The sequence below is a fragment of the Elephantulus edwardii genome, unplaced genomic scaffold (genome assembly GCF_000299155.1).
Source record: "Elephantulus edwardii isolate Elephantulus edwardi_28Jun2011 unplaced genomic scaffold, EleEdw1.0 scaffold00061, whole genome shotgun sequence".
Classification (NCBI taxonomy): Eukaryota; Metazoa; Chordata; class Mammalia; order Macroscelidea; family Macroscelididae; genus Elephantulus; species Elephantulus edwardii.
The window spans coordinates 7340367-7348680 of NW_006399811.1; positions in this window are offsets into that span (position 1 = coordinate 7340367).

Here is an 8314-nt window from a genome sequence, read left to right on the forward strand (position 1 = left end):
TCTTCTTTGGCTCTGGTTGTTGGTGCATATATCTGAATGATAGTGGTATTTACTGGACTTAGATCATGTCATTTTTATGCTGAGTTTTCCAATGTGTTCCCATTTCTCACAGAGCAAAATCTAGTGTTTCCAATGGCCTTCCAGGTTTTGCATGATCTGCCCTGTTACCTCAAGTTCCCAACACTATTCCTTGTTTTTAACAAACACATCACATACACTCTTGCCTCAGGGCCTTTGCACTTGCTGTCATCTCCTTTTTATATAAATTTCATTCCTGTTCTAAAGTTGCCTTCTCAGTGACCCTTTCCCTAAATACAGTAAGTCCCTAGGGTTATGAACCTCAGACTTGAACAACTCATATTTCCCCTTTAATATTATGTAAATTTGCCCACATTTTGAAATGATTGAAGCAACTGCTACTCTTTATGACAATCACCTTCATGACAACTTGTAAGAAGAGAAAGGGCCATGTGGGGACTGCTGTATCTGACCATTATCAGCTTAATGAAGGGAAACTGTCCACAGAATCAATAACACAAAATCAATTCCCATGAAGTCAAACATGTACCCCCAAGCTCCCACACCTCTTTCTATTCATCTCAACACTAATCTTAGTGTTTTGCTGGCTCCCCAAAAGTTAAAATCCAGATTAATAACAGAATACAGACAAGGCAGCTCCCAAGATGTGTATGCAGACACCTCAGCCTCCAGCCTTATGGCTTTAGGCCAGTGTTCCTAAGTTCTCAGTCCTACCAACATTGACTTCCCACCCTCAGTTATCCAACAAAGTTCTCAGTCCTGCCAGTATTGGTTCTCCCCCCACCCCCGCCAAAGGCCCATCTCATGTTAGGTCTCTAGTTCAGCCATAGATGTTGCTGCTATAGGTGTAGAAGGAATGAGAAGGGTGTCCTACATTGCCTTGCTACTTCTTCAATGGTGCCAGAAGATCTGTCTGCCTCTTACTGCTAGCTTGCTCTATTCAATGATAAGACTAGACCATTCCCTTATAGATTGTTGAGACTGGTCAATCCCCTTGTGGAAGGGTAGATAGTCAATGCCCTTGTGTATGGGCTAACATGCCCCTTTGGCATATTCCTGCCCCTCTACATAGCAAAATGAAATAATGGCTATGAAAAGTCATATTGAAAGATAAACTCCAAATAACTTTTCATGACAATCACTTTCACCAAAAATGTATACTCAACCACCAATCTAAGGAGTTCAGGTGGCCTAGACCCTAAGGAGTTGTGCTACTAACTCAAAGAGATGCAGTTTGAATCCATCATCTGCTCCATGGAGAAAGATGGACAATTCTCCTCCCATGAGATTTATAATCTCCAAAAACACTGCTGGAGGGTCAACTTTGAGTTTTAAAACTCAGGACCAATGAACGACTTTAAACTAAGTATTAGTAGCTGCACCGCTGAAGAAAGGCCTGGTGATTGGCTTCCATAAAGATCACGGCTATGAAAACTCTGTGGAGCAGTTCTATGTTGTGACACCTTGGAGTTTCCAGCCCTGATATGCCAGGGGTTTAAGTGCTTTGCTGTGAATGAAAAGGTAAACTATTTGACCTACCAGAAGCTCCGTGAAGATCTGATGGTCTGCTCCTGTAAAGGATCTATCCTCAGAAACCCTATGGGGCAGGTTTCAGGTCTGCAACACCGGGAAGACCCCCAATGAAATGGATTGGCACAGCGACTGCAGCGATGGAATCAAGTGTGTCAGAGATGATGAGGAAGGCACAGGGCTGAGGTCTGTTGTTCATCATCTATGAACATGGGATTTGAGTCATACTCGACAACAAGAACAACATCACATTACCACGTGGCTTGAATCCACCAGTTCCTCCTTGGGAGAACAATCTCCTCCTGTGTCATTTACAGCCTGTGAAGACCCTCTGGAGAGTCAGCTACGAGCCTGTTCCAACTTGAAGGCACACAACAACAACATAGGGCTTCTGTTACTTGGAAATGATAGCACACAACAATTTTAAAATTTTATATTGAAATCTGTGAGAGCCAGAATTTGATGGGTTTGCTTTGTTTTTCTGGATCTTGTAAATTTCCCACCTTTGGTAGCCTTACCACTTTTCCATTGCTCATTTCAGTGGAAATGATTTTCTTTTTATTTATTTCTTTCTCTCTGACAGCTTTTTGCCTTACACACAAATTCTGGCTTTCAAATGTTTATCATGCGCACGAAAATATGCAAAAGCAACTGTAAAGATCGACCAGCAGAGGGCGCTGGGACCCCACCAGTCCTGCCCACAGAACTCTCCAGAAGGAACAGGTGCATGGAGGTAAAGCAGGAATCCACATCTCCCCGGGGTCTAGACCTTGGGTCCCACCACCTGATCTTTACCACTGACATTTTGTGTGAAGTCAGGATGACTAACACCTCTGAGCTCTGCATCTAAAATTCCACCCGTAAATCAGATATTTGGAATTCATAATGATGCTCAATCCTTTAGTTCTTAACGGTACTTAAGCACCAATCGTAAAGGCAAGCTGTTCGAATCTGCCAGCTGTTCTGAGGGAGGAGAAAGAGCAGCAATCTCCTCCCGTGATTAACTAACTGCCTCTGAAAACTCGCTGGAGTGTGGGGTCAGTTCTGACTCCACAGAACATACCAATAACAGCATAAGCTCATTAGGCTCCTCTAGTGACCTAGAAGCAAGAAGCTGCGCTGCAATCTGGAAGGCACGTGGTTCAAGTCCACCAGCTGCTCCGCGGGAGAAGGATGTACAATCCTCCCCTGTGATTAACAACCTCTGAAAACCGGCCCCAGGATCAGTTATGGGTCGCTTCTGACTCGATGGTACACAACAACAATGGCCCATTTGCAAAAAGCCCAAAAAGAAAAACCCAAACTTCTTTGCTGTCTAGTTGGAACACACTTACAGCTGAAACTCCAGCGATGTTCCAAGCCGATAAATGGCACAGACGGAGATTGTCCGTCATTCACCTGTGGAGTCACTCGTGCATTCCTATTCACCCGTGGCGTGGATTTGTATTCACAGAGAATACCTACCTTTCGGTTAGCTAGGCGCCTCTGCTTATGTGTGCTCATAGGCGTGGTCCCTTCCAGCTCTACTATCTGTTTTGGATTGCCGTCGAGTTGTGCACGACTCCATAGCAAACCTATGAACTAAAGACCCGAAGCCTTTCTGTATCATCATTTCTCCAAGTTCATAGAGTTTTTAGAGGCATGTGGTTTAGGAAGTGGATGCCACTCCTGCTTCCAAACCTATCTCAAAACTGGGAGCTCCGCCCAACACTGTCCACCGTGGGGAATTGTTATGACATTTGACAGCCCAATGGCACACGGTTCAGCATCACAGCAAACCCAGCTTAACTCAGTACAATAAATTGAGAGAAGAGTGCTGTATGACTAAGAAAGAGTTTCCTCTAAAATATCATAACATGAGGCCAGAGGACCCCCCCTCCCAGAGGTCTAGTTGACACTTAAACAGAAGGCTTAAATCAAAGAAAACAATCCGACATTCCACAATCCAGAACAAGAGCGCCCATCTATCTTACAAAGTCCTGCTGCATGATCCATCTTGTCTCTCTGCCTATATATTCTACTTGTAGATTCATGCTTATTTTTTTCTAGCAACATTTAGATTCTCAAACGAGTCCCCAGACGCTTTTAAAATCTTTAACACGGGGAAAATTGGAAACATAACTCCTTACCCACTCACCCACCAGGGATCCTTTGAAAATCTCTAACGCGGGGAAATAGAAGTCATGAAACAAGTTTCAGAGAAAAGAAGAGGGGAAGAACAGGGTGGAGAAGGGTGGGAGAACTAGAGAGGAGACAAGGCGAAGCAGGGCGAAGCGGAAGACAGGTTGATGTAGCTAAAATACTGAGCCAGGGAAGTTCGCCTTTGACGTACTATCTTTCCTTATTCTAGATGCCAGTCAACCACCTCACCCCCCTCCAAAACACCCCACCACTCCAGCACCACAGCCAAACCTGCCCTGGCGACCTTGCTCCCATTTTCTGTCTTCACATCCCCATCCAAATTCCCTTACCTTGGCCACACTTAGCTCAGTGTTGTCAGGAAAATGAAAAGCTACCCCCGTCCACCCAGCCCTCAAAAAAACACCTCTTGCTGTCAGTATGATTTTAACACGTGATGACGCCATGTGTTACAGAATAGAACTGTTCTTTGGGTTTTCTTAGCTTTAATCTTTATTAATGAGCTGTGGTGGCCTAGTGGTAAGGAGCTGCACTACCAAGCGGAAGGCACATAGTTCAAATCCACCAGCTGCTCCACGGGGAAAAATATGTGGACAATTTCTTCCCAGGAGATTTGCTTCTCGAGGGTCAGCTATGAATGAGTTGGTTATGAATTGATGGCACATAATAATAACATTTGTATTTACTGATGGCCAGGTCTTCTGTGAAGTTCAGCTGTGTGAATTCAAACTGCCAACCTTCCAGTTTGTAGTCAAGAGCAAAGAAGTTATACTACACAGGAGCCTTTTAGAAGAGCTGCCCTTTGCAATAATAAAGCCTGAAATGTGACAGACATTTGACACATCTCAAAATTTCTTTAAGTTCTTTATAATTTCTCAGATGTTTGCATATCTTAAAACTCTTTAATCTCTAATTCGTAATCCAGGCCAAGGAATGGAGGGTAGTAACCACTTTAGGCTTGGTGCTGGGATTGTATTTTGAGAGCACGGTCTGAGCACCTGCCAGGGATTCCCACACAACGTCCTAGAGAAGTTAACCAGAGAGATTGCTGTTGCTGAGGGCCTGGTAGGAAATGCCTTTGAGAAACTGAGGATTAAAGGAGCCTTAGTGGTTCAGTGGTTAAATAGATGACTGCTAGCTGAAAGGTTGGAGGTTCAAATCCACTAGCCACTCTGTGGAAGATACAGCAGTTGACTTCTATAAATATTCACCACCTTGGAAACTCTTTAGGGCAGTTACACTCAGCTCTGTGAGGTTACTATGAGTCAAATAGATGCAACAGCTCTTAAAGTGAGGAGTTGTGGGTCAGGGAATATTGGAGCTATTTTGAGTGTATGTGTAACAAGGGGGTGGTGAGGCCAGAGAAAGGTCAGTGCAGAGAATGGATGGACCAGGTGCATCTAAGGAGTGCTGAGCAAGGAGAAAAGGCCTCCCTCTGCTGAGGACCTCTGAGGCCTCCATGACAGCTGCAGGGCTGCCTCTCGGGGCCTCTGCCCAGGACACCTTCTCACCTAGCCCACCGCGCTGGCATTTTCTCCAGTAGAACAGATGGTTGTGCTGCTAGGTTGTCCACACTGCAGTTCCCTGCTGGTCAGAAGCCAGCTGAGGAAGTCCTGCCTCAGCGGCTATGAAGTGGCTGAGGTCTGGGTGGCTGGGGCTTTCCTAACAAACCCACTGAATGAACACTGAAGGGCCAGGGAAAGACAGTTGTGACAGGGACATTGCAAGTGCAGCTCCTCCCCACAGACACTCCACCACAGACTTACCTTATCTGTGGCACTTTAAACTTTATAATCTTTATACCAAAGACTTCTTTTTACAAAAAATCTCAGTTGTTACTGGTGGATGCTCATTGTTTCTATGCCTCAGCCACCCCCATCTGCTTCCAAAAGGAAACAGAGAAGCTCACTCACTTGTTCCTTCTGGGAAAAGAGTTGCTGACCTCATAGGAAGTAGGGGCCTTAGTATGACAACAGGCAAATCTGGGAACCTGATGACACTGAAGGATCCTTAGTAGTATAGTGCAAGATGAGTTGGGCCATGAACCGAAAGTTTGGAGGTTCAAGTTTACTAGCTGCTCAGGGAAAGAAAAATAGGCAGTTTCCTTCTACTGAGTAAGAAGGGAACTTGCTTGATGGCAGTGAGTTTAGTTTAGATTTTTGGTCCACTCAGAATAATTTAAAACTAAGATTGTATCACCTCATTCACTGATGTTAACACAGTCTCATTGCAAGTCGTATCCTCCCATTCCACAAGTGAAAGTCCCATCCATGAGACAAATTTCGAGTGACTGAAGACAGTGTCTTCGAATTGAGAAAGAGATGTCAGAGAAGGCGCATGGAGGCACTTCTGGAGAACTGAGAATGTTCTGTTTCTTGATCTGGGTGATAGTAATGGGGTGTGTGCTCTGCTTGAAGTTTCATCATGGTGAGAATGGAAAATGGTGCAGCTGCTTTAAAAAGCTGTTAGTCGGGTCCTCAGAAATAAAACAGACTCGGTAATTTCACTCCTAAGCATATAACCCAAAGAATCTATCATATATGTATACATAAAAACTTGCGCACAAATATTCGTAACAGCATTATTAATAATAGTCCTAATATAGAAACAACCAGCCTATCCATTAACAGATAAATAGATAATTACGGTCTATCCATGAGATGGAATATCATTCAGCCATGGAAAAGCAAGATATACTGATTTGTATTATGACCTGGATGAACCTTGAAAACATTATGCAAAGAGAAATAAAAGATAACATATTGTATGATTCTTTGTATGTTGACGTTCAGAAGAAAGAAATCTATAGAAATAGAGATTTGTGAGTAATGGGGCTGGAGGAAAGGGGATAAAGAGGGACTGTTAATGGCCATGGTATTTCTTTTGGGGGAATGATGTTCTGGATATAGTAGTAACGGTTACACAGCTCTGTGAATATAATACAAACCACTAAATTGCCTGCTTCAGCAGGCTGACCCTTAGTGCATGCAAGTTGTGCCTTGGTTTTAAAAGCTCACCGAGTTGCACACTTGTGATTTGTGCCCTTTGCTCCATCTGTGCTCTTGCTTAATGTCCTTTTCTAATGAAAGAAAGTTTACTATAAAATTGAAGGTGAAACAAGAATATCCATGTATTATGAGGTATATAACCAGTGTCACTGAGCAACTTGTGTAGCAATTGCTGAATGGGAACTTAAATTGCTGTGTGAACTCTCACCAAAAAGACGTTGTTGTTGTTTTTTAAATGAAGATGCCGCTATGCTGCTGTTTTAACTTCTGATTATTAACAAAACCCAAACCTCAGCCAATGTTGAAGGTGCAGTTAAAGGTCCACCTCCTAAGCCTCCTCTTCTCCACACTGAATTGCTTGGATTTGATCTTGCTTGGCTGTTCAAGTGTGAGTCACCTGATTCACCTCCCTACCCTACCCCCCCTTCCCAATGCAGGCCTGGGGATTATTGATTTAGACTGTTTTCACTAGGCCCCAGGTGATTCTTGTGAACAGCAAAGTCTGCGAAGCACTTCTGCTAGGCCTGGGGTTTCCTTCCACTCCCACGTGCCCCACAGCAGGGAGTCTAAGATGGTCTTTGTTGTCTCCACCTTGCATATTCTGTTGACTCAGTGATCTGAGTGAAATCCTGAAAGCCAGGCTGGCCAGTCTCAGAACCCAAACCAACACCTGCTCTGACCTTAAGGCCCGAAGAGAGACTTGAGAAGACACTGCTCAGGGAGGGAGCTGTGGTGGCGCAGAGAGTTACAGGTTGAACTGATAACAGAAAGGTTCAAACCTATTAGCTGCTCCATGGAAGGAAGCCAAGGCAATCTGCTCCTGTAAAAACTGACGGTCTTGAAAACCCAGTGGAGGTATGCCACTGTTCAGAATTTGCTTGGTGGCTATGGATTTGGGTTTTGATTGGTTTGATCTGAGGGGGGGAAAAAATTGGAACTCCTGGCAAGTGGAGCAGAGTCTCCAGATGCCATCTCGAGAATGGGAAACAGGCTTCTTGGAGAAATGGCTGATTTGGGGTCTAGACTTCTGGGGTTCTGTCTAAAGGACTCAGGAGTCACATAGAGAAGACTCACTGGTCAAAGACAGGCAATTTGAGCATGAATAAAAAATACTAACTGCAGTGGGTTAAAACCTGTCTAATGCATTAAAAACAGTATATTCATAAGTCACAAAAACTCAACCCAAACAACTCAAATTTGCTACTTTTAGAAGGACAAATTAGTTACTTTGAAATAGTATGTTGTTGTTAGGTGCCATCTATCAAGCGGGACTCATAGAGATCCTGTGATCAACAGATCTGAACCCTGTCCTGTCCTGTGCCGTCCTCACAATCTCTGACACACTCAAGTCCCTTGCTGGAGTCACTGTGTCAATTTTCTCTTTTGCCATTCCTCCAAGTTTTCTAAGTATGATGTCCCTCTCCAATGAAAAACGTCTCTTAGCGACGGGGCCCAAAGTAAAATAGTGTAAGAAAAGGGGGAAAAATTTCAAGCAATTATTCTACAGGTCAAAAAGTAGATAGTGACATTTGATTCATTTATAAGATGGAATCCTTATATTAAAGAAGAGGAGTAACTCTTTTGTAAAACTTTTTTTT